This window comes from Sinocyclocheilus grahami, unplaced genomic scaffold (genome assembly GCF_001515645.1).
Source record: "Sinocyclocheilus grahami isolate Dianchi unplaced genomic scaffold, SAMN03320097.WGS_v1.1 scaffold1006.1, whole genome shotgun sequence".
Lineage (NCBI taxonomy): Eukaryota > Metazoa > Chordata > Actinopteri > Cypriniformes > Cyprinidae > Sinocyclocheilus > Sinocyclocheilus grahami.
The window spans coordinates 278139-304536 of record NW_015506185.1 but is presented as its reverse complement, the minus strand read 5'-3'; positions in this window follow the sequence as shown (position 1 = coordinate 304536).

Below are 26398 nucleotides of genomic sequence, written 5' to 3'. Positions count from 1 at the left end.
ATGCAGTTGGAATATATATACAGTATTTAGCTGTTTTATTTTATTTTATTTAAGTGTTAGAACCAAAACATAAATAATATATACAAAAATCGTGTTAAGACTTTTTAAAATTGTCACATCAAAAACAAAAAATTATTTTAGCTTCCACTACAAAACATATTTAACACATATGATAAATTACACGGGCTGTAATTACAACAGTAAATTACAGAATAATAATGTAGAGAATAATGATTTGTTTTTGCTTATGTCATAATGCTGTATTGCACAAGGAAGTAATTAAAACATTAAAACGACATAAAATAGAATAACTTATAAAATCCAATACATGTCTGCATCAGTACTGTTTAATCCAGGAATGCTTTGAAAAGTCTGAGATTTGGACTAAATAAGTTTGTTCAAGTATTTCCGTAACCAAACTAAATCAAACAAGCAATCAAAATAAACTTATTTTAGTGCATCAGTGTTACTTCAGCCTATACCCAAGATCATAAAATGGCTTTCCCATGTGAAATGTACAGTATCTATAAATGTCTCATATGTAGATGAGGTTGAAAGAGTTACATTTGCAAACATCTGCTTATTTTACACATCAAATCAAAATACATGAGCCGTCTTTCAAGATAATTAAATGAGTCTGGACAAAAGCTCCATTTGTTTTTCAACTGATCCTGAGATTAAATATAGAGCATGTGTTTGTTTCTGTTCAGTAAATGTAAAGTCAGGATGTTTTTGTATATTAGGCCTATTCTTGTATCATACAAATCTGCAGTATAAAATTAGAAATATAATGTATTGTATTAAGGTTTAATTATTATTCAGGAATTCATTTTTAGTAATGAAGTACCAGGACAAACCATCTGTTTTAACATGCCAAACCTCCCAAAAGAACTGCCAATATACATTTAGTGAATGGTTAAACACACACACATAGTCCCGCTCCGGTCTGCAGAGAAAAGTGTGCGTCAGGACGGATATAAAACGAGAGAGGCCTGAGGTCTGCAGCGCTGGACTCCCGCAGCTGGACGAGTGGCCGATCACTGCTCAAACTGCCATGAAAAACACTCCAATAGTGTTTACAATACAGGAAAAAAATCTGTTTGATGCCTGAGAGATGTGACTAGATGCATAATAGGATTATTACATATTTACATTGTAAAGAAAAAAAGCTGTAAAAATAGGGCACAATGTACTGTATTAATGTGACAGAATGCTACATATAGATTTTTTTACAGGTGTTTTACCTGTATTTTGCACTTCATTGCATTGCACTTACAGTTAACAGAAATGTCCATTAAATTACTCGATAATGTCATGGCAGAATTTTTGTTTCAGTGCTTCTGAAATTAAGACATTTTAAGAAAAAAATTATTCACTTGAAAAACAGAGAATGTATTTTTTTATTTTACATAAATGCATGGTTGGGAGCAACACATTCTAGTATATTAATGTAATTAAGCCTGTGTTAAGTGATTTTCTTTAAAACAAGACATGAGTTGTAACAATAAAATGATCTTGTTTACGTTGAAAATCCTTGTTCCCAGCATCATTTGCATAGGACTGGATGAGGAGAATAACTACTGAAATGAAGTGTTATTTTATGTGTTTTTTCAGTGAATGGAAAGAACTGTTCGTGTTTAATGCTGAAAAAATCTTTTACATTTAAAAGTGTTTCTGTTAGACTATGACTGTGCGCGATGACTGCACTAATGCCAGTGCCACGAAATATCTTATTCAACTTAAACATTTGTGTTTATGCTACAGATTAAGTTCCTCTAACTCACTGTAGTTTGTTGGTTGAACATAATTGCATTAGAATTCATTAGATGCGTTAGAAGTCATAACTCAAAAAGACTGACGCAAATGGTTGTGTTAGTTTTGCCTTTTTGTTTTAAGACATGTATCATAATTAAAAAATAACAGATATCATTGCAAAACATAACCGTATTATCGACCTGCTCTAATCTGCTAAATGAGACTAGATGGCATGAAGATATTAAGATATTATAAACATTAACATGATTTGAAACAATGTAAATTGTCAAAGTGCTATATAAATAAAAGATGATTGTGCTCAACATGCATCACCTGATAATAAAACATATTGATTTACATATTTTGCACTTCATTTGCACTTAATTGTTATGCATCCATATTAGAACATTAATTCGTCCTCATATGTAAGGATTTATAGGCAGGCATTCTGAACAGTTCAGCAGAGCCATTATTCTCCTGCTGATTTAGACATGAAGTTGAATTCAGACACTTTGCAGCTGAAAACACTGCTATATATAGAGACACAAAAATCATCCATCTATAGTATAGCTAAATATTCAAACCAATGGAAATAACTTCTATACAGTACAGTTACAATAATGTTATAATGTTACAAAAGATTTCAATTTTTTTTAATAAATGCTGTTCTTTTGTTAGAATTCATTAGATGCGTTAGAAGTCATAACTCAAAAAGACTGACGCAAATGGTTGTGTTAGTTTTGCCTTTTTGTTTTAAGACATGTATCATAATTAAAAAATAACAGATATCATTGCAAAACATAACCGTATTATCGACCTGCTCTAATCTGCTAAATGAGACTAGATGGCATGAAGATATTAAGATATTATAAACATTAACATGATTTGAAACAATGTAAATTGTCAAAGTGCTATATAAATAAAAGATGATTGTGCTCAACATGCATCACCTGATAATAAAACATATTGATTTACATATTTTGCACTTCATTTGCACTTAATTGTTATGCATCCATATTAGAACATTAATTCGTCCTCATATGTAAGGATTTATAGGCAGGCATTCTGAACAGTTCAACAGAGCCATTATTCTCCTGCTGATTTAGACATGAAGTTGAATTCAGACACTTTGCAGCTGAAAACACTGCTATATATAGAGACACAAAAATCATCCATCTATAGTATAGCTAAATATTCAAACCAATGGAAATAACTTCTATACAGTACAGTATGTCACTATAATCTGAATTTTAGCATCAGCAACTGTATAAAGTATAGTGCAAACAACACTAAGAGAGCTCTAACTAGTCAACAACTACTACTTTTTTAAAGAAATTTATCTAGGATGCATTAAATTGCTCAAAAGTGACAGTAAAGACTTTTATAATGTTACAAAAGATTTCAATTTTTTTTAATAAATGCTGTTCTTTTGAACTTTCTATTCATGTGTGAATCCTGAAAAATGAAATGTATCACAGTTTCCACAACAATATTTGGCAACACAACTCTCGCTTCAACCTCGGAGAGAGCTCTACATTCAAATGCGATCTCAATCGCCGCCGTGCCTCAGCAACAGCGGGACAGGAACCGCAAAGACCGCAAACACAGACACACTCCTTGAAGTGGAAGCGGAGCGTTCGCGGCGGGAGCACGATGTACAATCAGCCCCCTCGAGAGCTGACTGTGCGTGCTCCGCTCTCAAACAAACAACACAACCACTGCGTGCATTCACACCCATAAAGTTTAGCGCGGGCAGAGAAGAACACACGGTCTACAGTGCTGTCTGTAGCTCGCCATATAGACCAATTTGGAGTAGACGTCACAGTTATGTCACTTGCAGCACATTGTGGTGGCAGAAAAACACTGGGAACTAGTGGAGGGAAACGGATAAAATCCATGGAATAAGAGAAAAAAATTATTGTTGTGCCTTTGGATGTCAGAATCGGAATGCAAATCATTTTAATTTAACACTGTCGTCAAAGACGCCATTTGAAGCTAAATGCAGACGTTTAAACGGACAGACTATGGATGAAACCTGCTATGATTACCCTACTTTTAAAGCATAGATTTGATGGTCTATATAATATTCATATAGGGGACATATTGTATTAGCCCTACAGTTGAAATACATGCATGAAATACTATTTAAACCTAGAACGTTTTACATAACATTTACCTATTTTATCTCACAATTCTGACTTTTTTTCTAGCTAATGCAAGTTTATATCTCCTAATTCGAACTTTATAACTTTATTCAAGTCAACAGTTGCGAGTTTGTCAATTCTGAGGGGAAAAAAAGCCGGAAGTGTGGGATTATAAACTAAAAAGAAAGAATGGCGAGTTGATTTTTCTTACCAGAATTGTGAGATATAATCTCGGAATTGCAAGAAAAAAGTCACAATTTTGAAATATAAACTCAAAATGAAAATGGTACTATTTTATTCCATGGCTTGAATTGACTGCTACGTTAAAACGGTCATTTTCTGCCACCAGATAGGCTCCGCCCACAAAAACGTCATCACTGTTTGCAAACACTGAAATTGGTCTATAGAGGTGATCGTGCACTGTTAATACAAACAACAGTAAATAACACTGACACGTTTCACACAGAGAGCTTGCTGAAAACACAGAAGCTAATGTTGCTTGTTTCGGATGCGCTTTTAAGCTCTCTGGTCTCTACGTCACCTCGCCCGTGACGTTTCGCCATTCTGTTGGACTGATTTCACGTGTGATTTAGAGCGTGGGCACACAGGGACGTTCCCAAAGCATTTTCCGACGCAGCGTGGGTTCCCAAAGCGTTTTCCGACGCAGCGTGGGTTCCTCAAGTGTTTCTCGAGCAGCAGATCAGCATATTATACTGATTTCTGAAGATCTTGTGACACTGAAGACTGGAGGAATGATGCTGAAAATACAGCTGCGCATCACAGAAATACATTACATTACATTTTCACATTAATTCACATAGAAAAGAGCTATTTAAAATGTTAAATTTTAAATCAAGCTAAAAATCTGACAAATCAAAACAATCACACTGTCAGAAGCATTTATTCAGGTCCAATAAAAAAAATACATATATATATATTTAATTAAACATAATAAAAATAGATTGTGTTGAACATAAATTAAGGCAAACCTGATCCGTTTTTGGAAATTCATTCACCAATTAGATTTTGACCAAACATACCCAAATCAGGCAAGGATGCTGAAAAAACTCTACTTTTGACTTTGAATTATAGCTGTATTATTATTATTATTATTATTATTGTAGTTGCATAATCTAAAGGATTGCACAAACAGACACAATTAGGCTTTATTTATGCCAGGAGAACAGCAGTCGATCTCTCTCAGAGTCTGCCACTGATCTGGATCAATCCCAGAATGCATCAGTCATCAGGTGCACAAGCTCCAATAGCAAACCAGCAATTAGAAAGCAACAACAAAAGCAGCGCAAAACAAGGATTACAGTGTATGTATGAGCTGACTTTAATTATAACTCCAGCAGCTCTGTTCACCACAACCCCAAAACACACACCGTCTGTTTATGGAAACGCCACAAAACACTTTCTCACCTGCCTTTCACATCTATAGCGTGACGATATTTAAAACGCCTACTTCAGAAATGATTTTAGTGGTGTGTGGGTGCGAATTATGAAAATAATTTTGCTGTGATGTAAACAGGTTCATCACCACCACAGGTTACCACAATCATGCAAAGACAGAATTTAACCTTCAAATTAGAAAAAAAATTGCTTAATGTTTTAAATAAATAAATAAAATGCATGTGTTTATTATAAATATAGGGGGGGGGGGGGGGGGGGGTGTTTATTTCCAGACTGCCGTGCCTCTTTAAATCACTCCTCAACACTGAAGTGCTGATGCAGGGGAGAAACCCTGACTACACAAGATTACCAGAAACAATGTTACAGAGGAAGGACACAAAACTCATATTCCTCAGAAACGAATCAATGTTTTAAATTCATGTGCTCTTGAGATTTTATTATACCTTTTTTGTACATAAATTTGTGCTACCACTATTGACAAATGTGTAACTTTTTTACAGGTTTGTTTTTTCGTATGTGTTTGTGTGTTGGTACATAACAATGCATTTAGAAATGATGAATTAATTCTGCTTTTTGAATAAATGAGGCCTATTGTATGTCACACGATCATGCACATGTAGTACTTTGAGAGTAAAAACTAAAAGACTAAATTGGAGTAATTATTAATGGCGACAATAAACGTTTGTCTTATGTCTCTATTTTAATATCAGCAGGTGTATTATGAACTTCAGGCACTTTTATGTATCAGGGACCCAATCTATGAAAATCCATTATTTAAAAAAAATGAATTATTACACATCTAAAACTACTATATGGTGATTTAAACAAACTGTGAAATAAAGCATAAACTATTTTAATGTACTGTGTGAAAATTATTTACATACATTTCTCAAAATGACTTTAATTTCCAGCCCAAAACAATGATGCCACTAAAGCTTTATGAACAACGTTTAGCAAAGCATCGTTCTCAATAATTTGATCAAACTATGCAAACTTGTAAAAAATGTTATTTGATTGTATAGTGTACATTAAAAATGCTAGCTGTACAATCTGCCTTAGCTAGGAAACTTTATGCTGTTTATGTTTTCACTGTCACTTCCGCCAGGATATTAAACAACACAAAGTTTGAGATTTGACAGATATGACACAGTAATAGAAACGCTCTGAAGAAATGGCAGATTGTGATTCATGTCAACGTTAGTAAATTAATTACACAGGCTTGTGAGAATTCATTCTGAAAAGACCACAGGGCCAAAAAATGTTCATAACAACAACCAACCTTCAGTCATCTCAGCTGATCATCGTCCTCCTCTTCCAGATGTCGCTCTGTGTCGATTATTGCTCGCTTTCCTTTCCTCTGCTGCTATTTCTCATTGATTTCTATATCTAGTGAATAAAGACCCAGTGCAAGGACTCAGCTGAGAAGCGCTGATGTTCCCGATCCCGGCTGATTGCTGCCATCTAACCGCGGACAGACACATTACACAGCGAGCCTGTTAGTGCAGGCCATCAGCAAACAAGAACAACAAGAGGAATAATAAAGAGCGGCTACACTTTATTTGAAGGTGTCATTGTTACATTGTAATTATACATTTAGGTACTGAGTAACATTAATTAACGACATGTAGCCTACTCACTATATGGTCAGGGTTAGGGTTAGGGTTTGGCTTAGGGTTACTTGCATGTAATTCTGCATAATTAATTGTTATTATAATAGTAAGTAGCCTACATGTAACATGTGCAACAAGGACACATTAAAATAAAGTGTTACCAAAAAAGCCAACAATCCTTTTCAGTAATTCTTTCGTTTGTTTTTTGTAATTCCAAATCCTTTCAAGTTCACTTGAATTCCGCACCTCAGTGACTTGTTAATAAACTAATTAATTAAAATCATTGTTCAAACTAATTTCCAATGAAGCGTTTCTGGTGTCTCACCTCATAAAGTAACTGATACTGTTCATTCAGTCTAAGTGAAAATAAGGGTATTTTTACACTAGTTAAACATTGATTGATATACTGATTGACTGATTGATTGATTGATTGATTGATTGATTTATTGATTGATTTATTGATTGATTGATTGATTTACAGTCAAAGTCAATGGGGTCCAGTGTTAATCTTTATTTTGTTGGAGGAAAAAAAATGATTTCTATAATTCTACTTTATTTCTAAAGTTCTAAAGTCTTCTCTAAAGTTTGGTCAGTGCACATGGTCAAAAGTTTGGTAAAAGTGAGTAAAATAAGGGTATTTTTTAACTAATAGAAGGGATTGTTTTGTGTGTTTGTTTGTTTACTCTATACAGTGAAAGTCAGTGGAGTCCAGTCTTGATCTTGATTTTGATGATAAAAAAAAAGTAGATTTGATCAATAATTTGACGTTCTTTCTAAAGTCTTCTATAAAGTTTGGTCAGTCCACATGGTGAAAACTATGTTAAAAATAAGCAAATTAAGGGCATTTTTTAAGACTAGTTAAAATAATGGTTTATTTATTTTTATGTCTATATTGTATATGATATTTTTATTTATTTATTTAGTTAGTTAGTTAGTTAGTCTGTACAATTAAAGTCAGTGGTCACTTGGTCTTGTTTGAAATCAGTAATTTTACTTTCTTTCCGAAGATTTCTTTCTTTCTTTTTTTCTTTTAGAGTGGGCTACTGCAACTCCTGACTGACTGAGTCTGCAGTAACTCACAGTGAAACCTGACTCTCAGAAACGCTCGGCAGGAAATGCATCAAAGCCGAACATAAATAGCAATCAGAGCACAAGTAAACCAATCAGCTGCTTTGTTACTGAATATGCACCAATCAATTAGTGGATGGATTTACGTCCATTTTAACGAGGTGAATCAAGGCACTTCTCACAGCATGTTATGGGCAATTTGCAGTTTGTTTTACGCAAATGAATCCCAGACGAATGAATCTGGCAGGACAAGACTTCCTTCTCCTGCGCTGCAGGTATGCTTTCTGCAGGAACTTCAGAGATCTGTGATAGAGATCACATCAGTACTGCAGATTTCAGAGCAGTTAACATGAATTAGGAGTTTGATGCTTGACAGAAATCTGTCAAGGCAAAGTTAAAAAGTGGTGCTGAAAACTGATTACCGATTATGAAAGGGCATAAACAAATATATAAATACATACATAAAATACTGTTTACGAGCACATACTTCTACATATCTTTCTATTCAGACAGTTTACAAATGGGTGTGATACTTTAGGAATAATTGCAGGTGTTTAAACAACACAAGCTAGTCAAATGATGTGACCATGCATCCATTCCTTAACCCTATAAAGCCTGTACTGTATCATATTTGATGCACAAATATGTAATGCTTCCAAACCTTGATGAAGAAACAACCTACCTTTATTCAGTTGAGTCCACAAAAGTGACATTTGAAAGGTGACTGACAATGCTGTCGTTGTCTAGTGATGAATGATGTGTTTGAGAAGTTGACTTAGATATCTTTGTAATGTTGTAACATGTTCACTCTGACAGGGCAGTTGTATGTATTGATCAGTTTTAAGAGTTTATTGCATTATGAAATCATACTGCAACTTTAAAGTACTCATTTAGGTAACTAAGAGTTCTTTGCATTATTTACACTTGGTTATCACTTTAAAAGTCCATCCGTTTTAACCCAAAACATCTTCTATCTTTACAAGGCCCTCCACTAACCCTGTGTCATGCTAATAAAGAATAAAGGCATATGCATAACTGCTATCCTGCCCTGATATCAGCTATCAGATTCAATGAGAAACAGCGGAGCTGAATGTGGGATTGATTACATTAGACTTTTATATGGTAATAAGAGGCTTATTCTTGGCTGGAGAGACAGTGGCAGTGGCTTTGTAGTGGGAAACAAGCCGTGAAATGGCTTCAACTGCAGGAATACGAGTCAAACTATCTCCAAAGAGACTGTGAGGACACATTAGGTCCTCAACAACGGGGTCATGAATACAGAACTGATAAAGGCGTGGGGTTTATTGGGACATGACTTTGCTGAAACGGTCTAGCTTTCTTTGGCTGTTTTTCTCTCATCCTTCCTTACTCTTTTGAAGGTAAAATATACAGTAAATCCAAACTTTATGACAGGGAATTCAGAATGTAAGTTAGAGGTATGGAAGTTATACACTGTAAATAAAATCCGTAAAATTTACGGTAAAAAAACGGCAGCTGTGGTTACCGGAATTTTACCGTAAAAAATACGGTAGCAACGTTTTAGGTTTTACGGTTTTAACTTAAATTTACAGTTAAATACCCTAATTTAATTTGATATAATGTTAATATACCAACCTACTGAAGTACAGAAATCTGTTTTGTATCTTTGTAATACACTGATAAGCACCAAATGCAGGAGGTGTACTACGGTATACTACTAGTGTAAAATTGATGTCCAATACATGTAATGTCCAATACAGTTTTTCACCGAATATAGTAGGGGAATTTACCGTTAACCATTTAACAGGCTTTTACAAAAAAATGATTTCTATAATTCTACTTTATTTCTAAAGTTCTAAAGTCTTCTCTAAAGTTTGGTCAGTGCACATGGTCAAAAGTTTGGTAAAAGTGAGTAAAATAAGGGTATTTTTTAACTAATAGAAGGGATTGTTTTGTGTGTTTGTTTGTTTACTCTATACAGTGAAAGTCAGTGGAGTCCAGTCTTGATCTTGATTTTGATGATAAAAAAAAAGTAGATTTGATCAATAATTTGACGTTCTTTCTAAAGTCTTCTATAAAGTTTGGTCAGTCCACATGGTGAAAACTATGTTAAAAATAAGCAAATTAAGGGCATTTTTTAAGACTAGTTAAAATAATGGTTTATTTATTTTTATGTCTATATTGTATATGATATTTTTATTTATTTATTTAGTTAGTTAGTTAGTTAGTCTGTACAATTAAAGTCAGTGGTCACTTGGTCTTGTTTGAAATCAGTAATTTTACTTTCTTTCCGAAGATTTCTTTCTTTCTTTTTTTCTTTTAGAGTGGGCTACTGCAACTCCTGACTGACTGAGTCTGCAGTAACTCACAGTGAAACCTGACTCTCAGAAACGCTCGGCAGGAAATGCATCAAAGCCGAACATAAATAGCAATCAGAGCACAAGTAAACCAATCAGCTGCTTTGTTACTGAATATGCACCAATCAATTAGTGGATGGATTTACGTCCATTTTAACGAGGTGAATCAAGGCACTTCTCACAGCATGTTATGGGCAATTTGCAGTTTGTTTTACGCAAATGAATCCCAGACGAATGAATCTGGCAGGACAAGACTTCCTTCTCCTGCGCTGCAGGTATGCTTTCTGCAGGAACTTCAGAGATCTGTGATAGAGATCACATCAGTACTGCAGATTTCAGAGCAGTTAACATGAATTAGGAGTTTGATGCTTGACAGAAATCTGTCAAGGCAAAGTTAAAAAGTGGTGCTGAAAACTGATTACCGATTATGAAAGGGCATAAACAAATATATAAATACATACATAAAATACTGTTTACGAGCACATACTTCTACATATCTTTCTATTCAGACAGTTTACAAATGGGTGTGATACTTTAGGAATAATTGCAGGTGTTTAAACAACACAAGCTAGTCAAATGATGTGACCATGCATCCATTCCTTAACCCTATAAAGCCTGTACTGTATCATATTTGATGCACAAATATGTAATGCTTCCAAACCTTGATGAAGAAACAACCTACCTTTATTCAGTTGAGTCCACAAAAGTGACATTTGAAAGGTGACTGACAATGCTGTCGTTGTCTAGTGATGAATGATGTGTTTGAGAAGTTGACTTAGATATCTTTGTAATGTTGTAACATGTTCACTCTGACAGGGCAGTTGTATGTATTGATCAGTTTTAAGAGTTTATTGCATTATGAAATCATACTGCAACTTTAAAGTACTCATTTAGGTAACTAAGAGTTCTTTGCATTATTTACACTTGGTTATCACTTTAAAAGTCCATCCGTTTTAACCCAAAACATCTTCTATCTTTACAAGGCCCTCCACTAACCCTGTGTCATGCTAATAAAGAATAAAGGCATATGCATAACTGCTATCCTGCCCTGATATCAGCTATCAGATTCAATGAGAAACAGCGGAGCTGAATGTGGGATTGATTACATTAGACTTTTATATGGTAATAAGAGGCTTATTCTTGGCTGGAGAGACAGTGGCAGTGGCTTTGTAGTGGGAAACAAGCCGTGAAATGGCTTCAACTGCAGGAATACGAGTCAAACTATCTCCAAAGAGACTGTGAGGACACATTAGGTCCTCAACAACGGGGTCATGAATACAGAACTGATAAAGGCGTGGGGTTTATTGGGACATGACTTTGCTGAAACGGTCTAGCTTTCTTTGGCTGTTTTTCTCTCATCCTTCCTTACTCTTTTGAAGGTAAAATATACAGTAAATCCAAACTTTATGACAGGGAATTCAGAATGTAAGTTAGAGGTATGGAAGTTATACACTGTAAATAAAATCCGTAAAATTTACGGTAAAAAAACGGCAGCTGTGGTTACCGGAATTTTACCGTAAAAAATACGGTAGCAACGTTTTAGGTTTTACGGTTTTAACTTAAATTTACAGTTAAATACCCTAATTTAATTTGATATAATGTTAATATACCAACCTACTGAAGTACAGAAATCTGTTTTGTATCTTTGTAATACACTGATAAGCACCAAATGCAGGAGGTGATGAGAAAGTCACATGATGAACCAAAGCCCATCACAAGCAGCTTTTAGATACTAACATACATAGAATAATAACATATATAGAAGGTGCACAGTGTCATTCACACAAACACTAAACACCATCACGGTAACACACATGAAACTGAAATAATGCAATAAACATTCATTTAACAACATTAGGTGTAACACACAACCCTAACATACAAAACTGACAAGAAAAAACTAAGAAACATAGTTATTTCAACAACAAAAAAAACATACAATTTTAAATATAATGCAGGGAATTCTGGGAATGTCAATTTACGGTTATTCACTGTAAATTATACGGTATTTTTCACTTCCAAAAACGGTATACTACCGTAAAATTGATGTCCAATACATGTAATGTCCAATACAGTTTTTCACCGTATATAGTAGGGGAATTTACTGTTAACCATTTCACAGGCTTTTACTGTAGCATTTTTACAGTCTTTTACCGTTAAATTCACGGTCATTTTTTACAGTGTAAGTATGAAGGTGGAGAACCGTTCGGACTTCGCGAGTTCGACTGGGGAGTGTGAACTCCTGCGGACGGGATGAAGTCCGGTAATTCTGCAAACAGCAGCGTACTTGATAACGTCAGTCAGCTCGCCTTGGCTACTGCAATTTTCCTCACTGTATTTACAATAAGACGAAATATGATATCAAACACCACTGTCTCTTTTCGTTTTCATTTAAACAATAGCCGCAGAAATGTAGATCAGGGAACGTACATACATTACAATGAAACAAAATTATATCAAACAGTATTGCCTCTTATCATTTTCATTTTAACATAATAATAGATTAATAGAACAAAGAATAAAGATTACCTTTTAGATTTACCCATCAGAGCCAGCGGCAAATGACAGAAGGACTAGCCGAGTTGAGGCTGCTCTCGTCGGGAAACATGAGCACTGAGCCTCCGCTGATCGCATGGAGCTCACTAAAGAATAAAGATTACCTTTTAGATTTACCCATCAGAGCCAGCGGCAAATGACAGAAGGACTAGCCGAGTTGAGGCTGCTCTCGTCGGGAAACATGAGCACTGAGCCTCCGCTGATCGCATGGAGCTCACTTCTCCGAAATCGGCGAAGCACATTTTCAAATAGGCGCTGTCTTTATAAATAAACCACAGATTTGAGTTTTAAACAACTACATTCTCGCCTGAAATACTTTTAAAACGACATTTCATGACACAATAACAGTAATATTTAAAAATATATATGCGAATATATGGTGATTGAAATACAATGCTGCGTGAACTCAACCAATCAGCATTTTCAGCGCCCAAGTCCCGCCCCCGAAAGTTCCGGACCTTTGAAAAAGTACTACCTTACGAGCAGGGACTTTCTGAGGGGCAAAGTTTTACCCGGAACTTTATTTAGATCCTGGTTCCTGTGGTGGAAACACACAGAGTGCCGGCCCAAAGTACCTAGTTCCTGGGGAAAGTTCCTGTGGTGGATACGGGGCTAATAACACGCGTTTAGTATGATGCTTCTATGATGATTCTGCAAGGTGCATGTAAACTTTTGACTTTAACTGTATGCGTAAATGTGCACGACTATAACGGCAAGAGAGTGCAATTTAGATTTTGTGGGAAAAATGAGTAAAACTTAACAGTCACTACAGCAATGCAATAGTTCTGACCTCTGGCATGTTTAAAGTTTATGGTGGCCTATTAAACACGGGTATCAAAAATTAACTAGCCAGTCATGACTGTTTCACAAAAAACTGCAGTAACTTTGCCGCACATTTGTTGGTATGACTATAGAACTGCTGTTAATGACATCATGCAGGTAGAGTAAAAACTTCTTCTAATTAATTGATTCAAGATCTAATTATTGTCAGATAACTCTAGTTCATTTTCATAGACAACAGAAAAAAAAGTATGCATTTTCGCAGACACTTTTATCCAAAGCGACTTACAGTGCATTCGGGCTATACATTTTTTTACCAGTATGTGTGTTCCCTGGGAACAACAGAAACACATATATTGTGAGAACACTAGATATGCACTAAGTGCCAAACACTTTACTCCAATACATGTTGGGCTGCCAATCGAACATGTTTCAGCTGATGGAGTCCGTTGATGAGAGAGATCCTTCTGATCATCTGTTCAACTTAGCAAACCACCAGTGCACCATAAGAAAAACAGAAGCAATGAAAACCAAAGTGATAAAGTCAAGAGTCAAGCGAGCACTATGGTTTGCATTTTCACAGTACTAGCTTAATCGTTGTCCCTTTTCAAATCAGACTAATGCCACCTGTTGGTATGGATAGTTACCAAAGCGACTTACAGTGCATTCGGGCTATACATTTTTTTACCAGTATGTGTGTTCCCTGGGAACAACAGAAACACATATATTGTGAGAACACTAGATATGCACTAAGTGCCAAACACTTTACTCCAATACATGTTGGGCTGCCAATTGAACATGTTTCAGCTGATGGAGTCCGTTGATGAGAGAGATCCTTCTGATCATCTGTTCAACTTAGCAAACCACCAGTGCACCATAAGAAAAACAGAAGCAATGAAAACCAAAGTGATAAAGTCAAGAGTCAAGCGAGCACTATGGTTTGCATTTCCACAGTACTAGCTTATTCGTTGTCCCTTTTCAAATCAGACTAATGCCACCTGTTGGTATGGATAGTTATTTCCACAGGCCTAGAACGTTGGTTGGTTTAAGTGCAACTTTTTTGGCCCAGATACAGGTGACACATGACTACACCACAGTCAACTTTCATCACCACTAGTTATTAGATGTTGTTTTAGTGTCTCTAGTCCACATGTCATACTAACAAGTATATATACTTCTAACTACAGGTGGATAGCTATAGTTCCAACTATATAACTTTGTGATGAATGTTTGTGAGAGCTATGGTGTTCAGAAACAAAAGGTGCACTGTTTTCGCAAAGTTGATCTGAAGATGATGTTCCTTCCTTCAAAGTTACAATGTCTGAGATATGAGCTGACACAGTGGGGTAGAGCTGCATATAATCTGAATAGAAGAACACCCGTGTGCCTCTATAATCATGCCCAGTAAACTTGTGAATATGGAGAAATGGAGGGGGCCGAGCACTGAACCTTGTGGCACCCCAATAATGATGTTGTGACTCAGATATTCCTCCTCTTCACAAAGCCTTGATCTTAAACCCACTTAAACCCAGATTCATCAATAATGTATTGATATTCAGTATTCACATAATGCGTCTCTGCCACCAAACTCAAATGTGGTCTACATAAATAAACACATATCTATGTAGCATAAACAGTATTCATGTATATTATATTCTAGTGTTGCAGAAATAACTATCATATCAACGTTTCGTTGCCTCGGCACCCACCTCCCAGAATGAATAAGATGTCCCCCTATTCTATAACATACTAAGAAGTTAATGAGCTAAAACAGGTATTTTAATGAGTGAGACATTTAAAACATTCAGGTAGGCGGGACTGTAGCTGAGAAACACTACTATAAATACTATAAATTTAAGAGGTTGGTTGTTGTATGTCATAATTGTAGCCATGCAGCATCCTCTAAAAAAGGTCTCACCCATGTACAAGGTGGCCTTGAGGTGCAGGAAAGGACCACCGAGACAATGGCTGCCTGCCCCTTCGCCTCTGGACCAAATGGTCCTCTGCACGACCCCAAAGTTCACTTCCCCAACTCAATGAGGACACCGCACCCCTTTCTATTTTCAACATGGATGCTTTAAACCTAATTTAAATGACCCTGATGTAGAATACATAACTGTATAATGTAGAAATGAAATAACAGTAAAGGGGAATGAGAGTAGATTTTAGTTTAGAAGCTGAAATATTATATAACATATAATATAAATATTATAAAATAATTGATTTGTAGTTAAGTACAAGTATTTCGAAAAATAAAAGGAAAACATTGATGAAGTGAACTGCATGTGTGTTAAAATATACACAAAATGTAAAAAGTATGCAAAGGGTATTTCAGCATTTTTGTATCCCCGCTAACGGACAGTCAGATCAAACCGAGGGCATTATGGGTGTTGAACTGGTCCTACCTTTTTGGTAAAGGAGAACACCACAGCCAATGTTCCCAACATGTCCTCCAACCCATATGACCATACAGGTCGTTTGTCACGTCCCTGAAATACGACCCATAGTTGCATTTACTACATTAGCTATTTCGTATTAATGCACTTTGCCCTTTTTTTGCATTATAATTTGGGATTCCTGTAGTTCAGTTGATAGGGCATTGTAGCAGCGATCATGGGCCGGTCCCAGGGAACACACGTACTGATAAATCTTTACTCGTACTGATAAGATTTAGATAATTCTAAAACTTATCTAGCCTTTTCTCTAGTCATATAGCACCACTTTTTTTCTGTTTCTACTTCATAGACATCCAAGTTTTATTAAAAGCCTATCTTGTGTTGGTGACTTAGCCCTTTAATTTTTGTTTCATGTTGCAATTTGATGGAAATCTGAAGATATGGTTTTAGTGTTGTTTGCAAAGCAGTAAAAACGAATGTATTTGTACACACAAGCTAAACTCTAGTCAATGACCATAATTATAATGGGAGTTAACATGGTGGTGTGTGTATCCTGTACCGCTGTGATCCGTGATGATGATTCGAGACCTTGGCTGGGCGTGAATCCATAGGAAACCCTGGGAAAGGAAGATAACAACACCGACATGAGTGTGTGTGAGTGTGTGTGTGTGTGCGTAATAATGACAGTCCCAGAGAAAAGATGAGAGATTGAGTATGAGCGTGTATGTGTATGTGTTGTGTGAGCGATAGGACTCTGCCCTCACTTCCTGTATTCACTGCCATTTCCTGTCTGTGCAGTGGCGTTTAATGAGACAGCAGCCGTCCTGATTTCCTGCTCTCACACGTCTCAGAGGACATCGCACCATGACAAACACAAAACTATTCAATCTTCACCTGTCACCGCTGGGAAAAAGACCACCGCTACTTTTACTCTGTAATGATGATTACAATTCATTAACCTCTAGTTCACTAGTCTCTAGTTTCAGCATATGTTTAACCTGAAAGTTCAATTTTGGCAAGTGTAGTTTTATTTAGAGTATTTTAACGTTTTAAAATACAAATAAACAAACAAACAAACAAAAAAATGTTGTGTTCTGCATGTCACTGATAAATATGAAACACAGTGTAGAAGTACAAAACAAAAAATAATTGCATTTTAAATGTACTGAATGTGCATTTGTAATATATTTCAAATTGCAAAAGAATAAAAAAAAACTGTATTTGCCGATAAAATAGTATAAAATAAAAGGCCACTTAAGTGCACTTAAGGAGAGACACTTCCGTGTTTCTTAACACACTTAAGAGCACTTAAAATGTGCAGTTGGTAAAATTGTCAAATTAAAGGTTTTACTTTAAAGCATGTTTTGTCGCTTGATGAGTTGACTAACATACTGAAGCATATGTAAATACTTTTATGATTGTATTTTTATAGCATTACAATTTTAACTGTACTGTGTTATTGTACTGTACTGTACTCTATTACATTCAAGGTTAATATATTTTAAAGGTAGTAAATTGACCTTCAATGTGTAATTATAATTATGTTTAAATACATGACATACAAATTAAAATAACATTTAAGTATATTTTAGTTTACTACACTTACTGATAAATCTTTACTCGTACTGATAAGATTTAGATAATTCTAAAACTTATCTAGCCTTTTCTCTAGTCATATAGCACCACTTTTTTTCTGTTTCTACTTCATAGACATCCAAGTTTTATTAAAAGCCTATCTTGTGTTGGTGACTTAGCCCTTTAATTTTTGTTTCATGTTGCAATTTGATGGAAATCTGAAGATATGGTTTTAGTGTTGTTTGCAAAGCAGTAAAAACGAATGTATTTGTACACACAAGCTAAACTCTAGTCAATGACCATAATTATAATGGGAGTTAACATGGTGGTGTGTGTATCCTGTACCGCTGTGATCCGTGATGATGATTCGAGACCTTGGCTGGGCGTGAATCCATAGGAAACCCTGGGAAAGGAAGATAACAACACCGACATGAGTGTGTGTGAGTGTGTGTGTGTGTGCGTAATAATGACAGTCCCAGAGAAAAGATGAGAGATTGAGTATGAGCGTGTATGTGTATGTGTTGTGTGAGCGATAGGACTCTGCCCTCACTTCCTGTATTCACTGCCATTTCCTGTCTGTGCAGTGGCGTTTAATGAGACAGCAGCCGTCCTGATTTCCTGCTCTCACACGTCTCAGAGGACATCGCACCATGACAAACACAAAACTATTCAATCTTCACCTGTCACCGCTGGGAAAAAGACCACCGCTACTTTTACTCTGTAATGATGATTACAATTCATTAACCTCTAGTTCACTAGTCTCTAGTTTCAGCATATGTTTAACCTGAAAGTTCAATTTTGGCAAGTGTAGTTTTATTTAGAGTATTTTAACGTTTTAAAATACAAATAAACAAACAAACAAACAAAAAAATGTTGTGTTCTGCATGTCACTGATAAATATGAAACACAGTGTAGAAGTACAAAACAAAAAATAATTGCATTTTAAATGTACTGAATGTGCATTTGTAATATATTTCAAATTGCAAAAGAATAAAAAAAAACTGTATTTGCCGATAAAATAGTATAAAATAAAAGGCCACTTAAGTGCACTTAAGGAGAGACACTTCCGTGTTTCTTAACACACTTAAGAGCACTTAAAATGTGCAGTTGGTAAAATTGTCAAATTAAAGGTTTTACTTTAAAGCATGTTTTGTCGCTTGATGAGTTGACTAACATACTAAAGCATATGTAAATACTTTTATGATTGTATTTTTATAGCATTACAATTTTAACTGTACTGTGTTATTGTACTGTACTGAACTCTATTACATTCAAGGTTAATATATTTTAAAGGTAGTAAATTGACCTTCAATGTGTAATTATAATTATGTTTAAATACATGACATACAAATTAAAATAACATTTAAGTATATTTTAGTTTACTACACTTTAAAAACATTTCAAAGGCAATAGAAAGTAATTTGAAATTACATATAGATATGTACTTAAGTGGGTCACAAAACACTCCTAAGTTCAGCTAATTACGTTTAAGAAGTTTTAACTATAATACATTTTCATCTACTTGCAACTAACATGTAGTTAAGTCTCAGAAAATATTACAATCCGTTCAAACTTAACAGTATATTAATACTCTTACAACTCTTTTTAAAACTCTAAAGTGTACTTCTTTTTCACAAGGATATCCATTATGAATAAACTACAACAGCTACTACAGTACAATACTTGTACATCGTCAGGTGTTGAAGGAAGAAACTTTTAATTGTATTTGCCAATAAATAGAACAGTGAAATTATTTATTTTTGTAGCAAATTAATCTGATATTACCGTGGAAATAAAAAAAAGTAGTTTAAACTTTATTTCGATAGTCCCCTTTAGACATTCTACTAACTATATAAGTAACTTTGCAACTACATGTCAATTAATCCTCATTAATTTGCTACTAGATGTCTACTAACTCTCAGAGTCGACTGTTATGTTAGGTTTAGGGTTAGTAGAATAAGCTGACATATACTTGCATATACTTTATCATAGTCAGTTTGTTATTTGTTGTGGATCCATCAAAATAAAGTGTTAGAAGATATTAAGCAGACACTCTACTAATACTCTAATGACTGCTCGTTGACTTAAGTAAGTTAATTACTGTTAGTAGAATGTCTAAAGTGGACTATCAAAATAAAGTGTTACAAAAAAGTAATCTGATTACATAATCTGTTACTCCTAAAACGGTTTGGGTATTTAAATACTAAGTAAAACGGACATACTGCACATGCAGACATCTGCACATACGGCATGCATTAGGACATGTTTCCAATATAAAAATATTACCCACAGACCCAAGTGTGGGCCTGATCCCTTGTTCTCTATTTAGTCTGTTGACAGCTGAGATTTTCTCTGTTGTTGGTTGGCACGTGCTAATCTGGTAAGGCATGTCTGATAAATGGCTCTGGTCTGTCCCACTGACCGGATTATCCCAACATATCTGTCAGAGTTCCAAATCCAGTTTCCTTTGCAGATGTCCTCAATGAGGAGTTGATTGAAGGGATAGAGCGAGCGTATGGTAATGTGATCAGCCACAGGTGCCCACATTGACTCGCATGGAGCGTAACTAACCCTAGTTGTGTATACAAGCTTAACCAGACACATCCTGACACTCCCGAACTCATTCTTCATTTGTAGTCACACTGCAATTCTGCACTGCCAGACACATTGCTAACTGTGATGGTGTGTATTATTTATAGCCGCATGAAAGAGGATAAAAATGTGCTGATTTGATCTCATAGAAGGAGATGGTGGTCTGTGGTGGAAGTTTGATCTGTTAGGAGGCCTGAAGTATTGAAAAAAATACAAATTGTATTTAATGTACAGTGCATTTTAATGTATTTTAATGTCTTTAAAACAACCCTGGCTTGTTGGAAAGCACGCCTGTGGCAACATTTATGCAAAATATTACGTTGGTTCTTGCATGTTTCAACACTTTCAAAGTGAAATGTTCAGTAAGTGACACCACACATGCATTTAGTTTTATCTGAAGCAGATGAATGTGAATCTGGAAACAATTTACCCCATTTGCTGTTGTACATACAAGAGCAATTTGGAAATTAAATGTCCGTGGAGTGGCGATAAAAGGATAACGCACTGTCGCACTTGGAATTAATGTACCTACATTAAACCCAACACTAAATCTAACCGATAGTATTAACAAAAGAAAACATCAGGTAAAAAATGCATTTGCTCAAGCAACCATGCCGTTTTTTCTGGCTTCTACAAGTTTCTGCGCTGTATGATTGAGTGTCGTGACACGTGTTTCACAGGACTCATACCTGAGTGCTTTGCTGTACCAGGTGCACTGCTGAGCAAGTTTACTACAACAGACATGGCATACATATGGAGCTGGTTATGTGATGCAATGTCAAAATGTTTTCGTTTGCAAATCATGCACCATGGCAAAAGCATTTTGAGGTCATAACAAAGTATTGTGAAAGGAACGTGATTAGCATGAAATTAAGTCTTTATTAATCGATAATCTGCCCCATAATCATAATTTGTGTGAAAAGGAATAAAAGTTGTTGCCATTTTACTGCCATTAGCTGTCATTTCAGCTGGAAACTGCAGTGAAATGTATGTATAGGTAAATATTTGGAGTTTTGCAAAAATGTTGGTAGAGGCATGTTTTTCAATGAGCCTGTGTTGCATAAAAACCTAAAGTCTGAAGGTTCATGGTTGAAGGTGTCTGGTCTATAATCCATAATAACGCTTTCTCCAGTGAAAAGTCCATCTCCCGTTCTCTCTCACATCACAATTCAGCCACATATGTGTTCAGAGCTGTTTTGGCTGTTTTGGCTGCTTATCTGCGCAGATGTCTCTCCTGATTCAGACCAGAACACTTTTTCACTGGAGGAAGCATTATTACGGATTATTTACTTTTTATTTTAGTCGGAAGCAGCGGTTTGAAGTTAAAACACCTTAATGATGGTTTTGTTTCTTACAGACACACAGATTTTGTCTTCTCATTACTTTAATAGACCTTTTTCACATTTCCGGGTTTCCCAGCAGCAGAAGTCGTCATAGTGGGGTTAACTTCGAGAGCAGTGAATGGGAGGGTACCACAAAAAAAAAAAAATTGATGCAAAGGTGATTTAATACAAAGTATAGTGTTATAAATGTACATACATTAAAAAAAAAATCAAAATATAAAACACTTTAGAGGATTTACGATGCTGATGACTGATGACAATGCTACATTTCTCCAAATTCTCTGTTCCCATGAAGAAATAAACTCATCTGCATCTTGGATGGCCTGAGGGTGAGTAAATGGTCACCAATTGTTTTTATTTGTAGGTGAACTATTCCTTTAACCTCGGGCTGCTTCATGTCATTTACCCACTCACTCAACTTTAGCAGGCAAGGCCAACGGACGGTCGTTGCAACGCTGTAAAGAGCCACATGCTTTTTATAGCCATTTTCATAGGTTTAACGTTAGCTAGGAAAATAAGCTAACTTGACTCGAAACACCTGAGACTGGAAATGTAACACAGTTTTCCAGTATTGGACACCTCTGCCTTGTGATGAAGTTTTGTCAAAAATGTAGAAAACTACTTCATATAATTACTTAACTACTTAAAAGTTACTCATTAACTATAATGACATAATTACACTCATTCATCAAACAAAGTATCAATCTGATCTCATCTACAGTCCTTCTTTAGCCGTCAGTTTTAACCCACCGTCCTGCTCCGCATATTGAAAAACAATAATGCCGTAACAACACCCCTATGAATAAACCCTCCCTTTCCTTACGCACATTGCAGAGAAACTAGAATCGCGCGCTGCTGTCTGTGCTCTGCAGCTGCAGACTACTAATGGCTGCATTAATTACAGATAATTACAGCAGCAGGTCCAGGTCGTTCTGGTCATTGTGACACAGCAGATGTGACTTCCAGCGGACACTCAGTGGAAAATGAAGGAGTCCCCGAGGAAAGGCCGGAGCTAGTATATACTGACCACATGGAATCCTTGTCTTCTTCAGCACTTCCTCACACAAGAGTGTAGGAAAAGCAGGAAGGAAGTGGGCCGTATACTAAGCAGCTGAGAATAGAACGAGACTTTAGCCCATATGAGTTTGTGCAGGAACGTCGCGCGTATGCGTGTGTGACTTTTCAGAATCGTTAAATCTCTGTGTGCGTTTGGGTGTTGTTGACCGATAAGCAAGAGGTTGAATGAGTCGAGACTCATCCGCCATGCCTGATGATAACGGAACAATGTGCCGAGGGCCGGCAGGAGCTGCTGTCTTCTCCAGGGGCCAGAGATTAGCCCTCATGCGCTTCCTTTGGAAAACACGCCGCGTCCCAGAGGAAGCTCTCATCAGACTGCACTCGTTCACCTCTTCCTCTCTCCCTTGTTTCTCTTCATCCCTGTCCCTCCGAATTCCCACAATAAATGAAACAGAGGTCTGGATGACTGACTCGCCACTGACACCGATCAACCCACATCAGGCTACTGGCGTTCCTCTGTCTCTCTTTGTTCTTCTGCGCTCTTTCTCTGTTTGTTTGGGCTTGTGCAGTGAACTGTGGGCCTTCTGCGCTCGGTTTTAGTGCACGCAGCGGCCTTGAGGTGAAACAGAGACCGATCTCTTTCTTCTGGAAAGTATCTTCATCACTCTTTCCTTTTGTCATGTGAGAGTCATGGTGTAATCAAATCTGGAAAGGCCTGAATTCCTGAATGTCACATACAGTAGAGTTAAAAAGTCTGAGACGACATTGGAAATCGCATTTCTTGGTCACTCTTCACATACATTGATCGTGTTAATTCTTTGTACATATGCTCAGATTTTCTTGCTTCTATTGAAAGACGGTCTGAAGCATTCTCAAAGTCTTCCTTTCAAAACATTTATATGTGTCTGTTAAATCCTTAGAAATGATTCGGAAATGAGACAGACAGAAGAACAACATCACTTCCTGTTACACAAAATCCTTAAAGGTACAGTCTCAACAAGAACACTAACATAAGAGTGTTCAGTGTGCTGGGAAAGTTACTTTTAAAAGCAATGCAGTGCAATATTACATTATTCCATTTAAAAAAAAGTAAATAATTGCATTACTTAGTTACTTTTATGAATCATAATTCATTACTTCTGCGCTACTTTTGGGCTGGGCTGGGCTTGCTTATTTGTTTTTAATAACTAAAACCCAAAAATTATTTTTTTGACAGTTGTAAGGGCCAAATTTCTCACCAAAAGTGAAATTGAGCCTCAGGCTGAAGTAAGTGCCTCTGCACCTCACTCCCAATTTCTCTCAACACGAGGAGAGTCAATAGATGGGAAAATAAAGTAACTTCCATTACTCTTTTGGAAAAGTAACTCAGATATTTCATTATAAATTTAAAAGTAATGCATTACTTTACTAGTTACTTGAAAAAAAGTAATCTGGTTACGTTACGTGTAATGTGTTACCCTCAAAACTGTATGTGTTTATGTAGCTATGTAACAGTGTGAGTTCACAAGATTTGACATTCCTGGCATACCTGGTTTCAGAAGATTTTGGCGTAATGGACTACTTTAATGTTACTTGAGTTTTTATAGTGGAATAACCATTCATTTTCAATGTATGGAAAAGAGCAGCGTAAACATTCTGCTTAATATCTGCTTTTGCATTCCATGGAAAAAAAGTCATATGGGTTTGGAACAACATGACTAACATTTTTATTTTTACTGAAATATTCCTTTATTTGAATTATGACCTTCAACTTTAATCAGTATATTGAAAAAAAAAATTGCAAGCATTCATCCTGGTCAACATATAATAATACAGCAACTTCTTGTAAAAATGTTACTAATCAGGGTTTTCGAGGAATTATTGATAAGAAATTCTGTCAAAAAGGTCATGATCGCTCTGTCCAGTTTCCCACCTCAATTTCTTCCAAAATAAGACTTGCCGACCTCACCACAATCTTTCCAACCTTCCCCCCAAAACATCTTCTTCAACCATCTTTAGTATCTTTATTAGACTAGTCCTAACTTTGTCCCATATTTCTACAAATCAGGTTTCTGCCATGACAACATCCAGAATGCATGCTCCTTACGCCATGAGCCAAACACCCTCTGCTAAAGTTATTATGGAGCTTCCCACACCCAGAAAGCATCCTGACTCTCTGACAAACGCAACTCACTACTGGGAGCAAATGACCCTTGAACCCAGGAGAAGTGAGGTCGCTTGTTATCCACCAATGAAATCAGCTCATAGAAACCCTGAAAACAATGGATGCATTATTTGTTTTATAGTCAGGGTGGTCAACCCGGATAATGGGGGTCTTGATTTAAAAAAAAAAAAATGATGGATAAAATCAATAATTTAAATGCTAATAAAAAACGCAAATGTTTTGACAAGTACAGAACTACATCATCCAATATGGAAATTGTGAAATAGGCTTATATCTATGCCAGGATTTTCATTTACGGCTCAGGAGTAAATACATAAAAATGAGTGGAACTGAGAGCACATTAAATAAAGTTGGCACTATTTAGGCTGCATACTTCATTGATTGCTTGCACCAGCTGAGCAATTGTCACTGAGATCAATGGGAACGCTAATGGGTTGCTCTCTTTTAATTGAGAAGTAGGGTTTCTTTTCCTGCAGCTGTCATATTGAGCAACGCAATGTATTTTTCAACATGCACGTTTCCTGGTTGTTCTGTCTTTCTGGCTTAGAGTTTCAGTAAGTAAAGTGAATGCACACACACAGCAGAGTTGTTTTTCAAACATTCCCGAGGTTAGAAGCCTCTATTTCTAGCTCTTCAGCTCTTCATAAGAGAATTGGATCTGACAGAAAGCTCCAGAACGATGGACAGCTTTATCCAGGCTTTCCTGAAGCATTGCCCACCAATGAAGATTGGCATCCCTTAACCCACTAAAGAAAAGTCAATCCACAGGTAATATTTTCCTGATGTTGTGCCAGGATCTTTAATATTTCCATGGAGAAAAAGAGGGAGTAGGTCCAGCTGAGTCAAGAGCCTCAAACACAAGACCTCTTTTGATACTGCCAGGGCTCTGGACTTACCAGACTCACACCTCACTGAAACCAGCACTCTTCTGTGGGATCGAGGAGACGACGAGGCCACAGGGTTTGCCCTACGAGGAGCTTGTTTGCTTCAATCAAGGATGCCAAAACCCAGGCCTGAGCAAGAAATCTAGATGGGAACCTCCTGGACAGAGTTAAGCAAGTGTGTGTGTGTAATAAGGCTTCTGGCTTTTTGCCACCACTGTGGACTGACCGAGAAGACAAATCAGCTCAGCTCCGGCATATTTCCCCCCTGGTGCACTTTGACAAATGGCAGGCAAAGCGTCTCATTTGTTAGCTCAAGGCATTTCACTTATAAGATTAGGGGGCCTTTCTGTGACACTGGCACTTTCACATTTTTTTTTTTACTTGTTAGACTGAAAGAGTTTGGTTCCATTAAGGCTAGTCACAGATTCATTAAATGCTTCATTTATAGCACTAAACTGCACTGCAATAGAATTTGTAAGATTCAAATTTTAACCCCCAACAACAGTAGCTAGCAAACAAGGTTTGAAAGATCGCTCTCCATTAACAGCATGAAAGTCTTTTTATATGATGATACATATTCAAAACGACAACAAGCATGACTCAATATTGCAAACGTGACCAGCCACTATGCTATCATATCCTGACTGGGGGTGCAGGGAGCTGGGGTTGAAAGTCGCCGGAGGTCTGAATAGGCCAGCGAGTGGAACAACGTGTGATAAACGAGTGTTATCTGGAAGCCATAGCTTTGGGAAGCACCTCTGT